The sequence below is a fragment of the Ammodytes marinus genome, assembly GCF_949987685.1.
Source record: "Ammodytes marinus genome assembly, chromosome: 7".
In the NCBI taxonomy this organism is placed as follows: domain Eukaryota; kingdom Metazoa; phylum Chordata; class Actinopteri; order Uranoscopiformes; family Ammodytidae; genus Ammodytes; species Ammodytes marinus.
Genome location: NC_137211.1, coordinates 14,057,211 through 14,059,954, shown reverse-complemented (window position 1 = coordinate 14,059,954; position 2,744 = coordinate 14,057,211).

Below are 2,744 nucleotides of genomic sequence, written 5' to 3'. Positions count from 1 at the left end.
GTCTCCCTCCCACACTCTTTTGAAAATGGATTGTTCTAAAAGTTTACCAGAGTCAAAGCTTCCCCCTCCCTCCCTGTGTGGCTCACCGCAGGTCCTAGTGCCTACCCTTTCCACGTGTTCGTTGAAGATGAAAAAAAAGCACACAGCTGCTCATAATTAAAACTCAGCTGCTGTTATTCATTTGCTCCCGTCATTCACCGTTTCAGCCACATTTGTGCTCCCCGTTTGTCAGTGGAAATAAAGTCTCACCTGAGAATGATTCAGCTTTTAATTAGAAACTTGACGTCAGTTCAGTGAAAGCTTTCCTGTAGAGTCATTCTCGTTCCATACCTGAGTCATTGGTTGCTCCGCATTGATACCCTTGGATATGGTCTTGTGTGTGTGGGCCATGTGCCTCAGTCACTCGTGTGGTTAAACCTGCAATGTCCTTGTGTAGCGGATGCCTGTGATGGCATGCTTAGTTCGCAAACTCATTGACCATTTCAGAGACGTGGTTGACTGCCATTTACTAAGAGCTGATATTGGAAACATGCACAGTCTTCCCGCAATTACAACACTGAAAATGTCTCCAGTCCAATTCGTTGACTTACAAGAATTGAACGTTGATGGTCTGTTGCAACCAGGAATTCATTCCTGCTACCTGTCAATGGCAAAAGCATAGGAAATGGAGCAAACCATGCATGGAACTATGATATCTTCTCACCCCGAGTAGAGATCCGCCACACCTTGTATTCAGCAGGGCCTCCAGGCTCCCGTATCACAACAGTCCCACTCTGACATTTCTCTTCCTCTCTTGTTTATGCATCTTTATTTTCCTGTGCCTCTGTCTTGCCCTCTCACCCTCTTTCTGGTTCTATGCGTTTGTCTCATTCACAGCTTCTCTCTGACCTGAACTGTATCGTTGTCAGAGCCTCTGGCACTGAGCAGACAGACATTGAACCCCTCTGCTTCGACAGACAGAGGCGGGGAGAAAAAAGAGAGAAAGGAAGGATTGTGTGTCAGTGTCATCCCTTCCTGCTCCTCCTGGGAAACTGGAAATTCCTTTTAGTTTGAGTTTAACACCCATGCTGTTTTGGTGTTAATGAGCACACTTTATTGGCTGCAAATGGGCCTTGGAAGATATAACACCGGTGAAAAAAACTTGAGAGGGGGTCTTTTTGTGCTCAAGAATTTCGACCCCTTAGCATTTCCCTAAAGCTGGTGTTGCTCTTTCTGAGGCTCTGCGGGCAAGATTGTCTGTCTGATGTGCGTGTGAGCTTGTGTCACTGTCTCAGCGGCCTTGGCCCTTGTTATCAAGTCTGAGCCTGAAAGGGGAAACCCAAGTCGGTGAACCCTGACCCTGAACCCCACTCTGAGGTTGGTAAGGGGTGAGAAATAGCGAGGAGGGGTCAGCTCTTTGTGCTGGGAGGGTGGAGAGGAGGTCAAGAGTGCACCCATATCCTCATATTTCAGGCATTTTGAGGCTGGGACTTCTTTGGTGGATCTGTGTGCATGAGTTTCACCTTGTTTCAGGCCTAGACCTAAATGCAGGTTATTCAAAAGCTGCTTTTTTTGCTGATCAGGTTTCTTTACCTTAGGCTTGTTTAGGGTCTACGTTTAGTTTAATGTATTCCTGTAATATATCAGTGAGAAGCAACTGTTCAATTATCACAACAACAAAAAACAATGTGCAGTTAATCATTTTTAGTGTTATAATAACTGTCTGGGATGAGTCACAATCCAGCCGTAATGTGTGGTCTTCAGTTTACAGTGCTATAAATTCCAGCAAATGCCTGCAAAGTCTTGTTGTGACACTTCTACACAGTGCATAACTACCAAGATGCATTCAGCACAATGCTACACAGTCTTCATTATCTGCATGCTTTTCAAACAATAACAATATGCAAGTTAATTCTTTTCTGATGTCTCGCCGTAGGGCACCAGTGCAGCACACCAGCACAAAATCCACATCCAAATCCCCCCACTGTTTTCTTTCAAGCGCTTTAACAACAGCATAATCCCTAGCCACGCTTGATATGTTTCCCAATAATATACAAGGAAAGCTGTTGGACAGGTTTTTCCTTGGCACAAAGATGCTGTTCAGGGACATGCAGGCCTGCTGAAACCAACGCACGCTAGTCTTAAAGCACACATGCCCATTCATCTCCATCATTCAAAGAATGATGTCACACTTCTTGAGTGTCACGTGTCTGTGTTTATTAAGATCTTTAGTCAGCCATGTTTTGGAATATAAAGTCAAAGACCTGCCATAAAGGGAAGGTTTACCCGCAAACATCATTCAATCCCATTTACCTAATAGTAAATAAGTCAGTTTTGGAATATTGTGTAGGATTTTTTTAGCTTGTAAAAAATGTAAGAGAAGTACTGTGCATTTTTCATGAATCAACCCTTTTGTGATAGGATGGCCTAGGCCCTAGAGGAAGAGGGCCGACTTGTAACCATTACATCGTTGGTTCGATTCCCGGTGCCGGACAGGAGGGTGTTATTTGTAAAACAAGTGGTGGCTGGTATTACATCTACAGTGCTCACCATCTCTACCATTGTGTCCTTGAGCAAGGCACTTAACCCCAAACTGCTCCAAGGGCACTGTTCTATGGCTAACCCTGCACTCTGACCCCCCCTGAAGAATGGTAACTTGAGAGGGGATTTGCGAAAAGACAAATTTCAATGTGCTAAAAAAGAAAACTTAATTTACCAAAGAACACCAGCTTTAGTTTATTGCCACTGGATAAAGAATGGTTCGA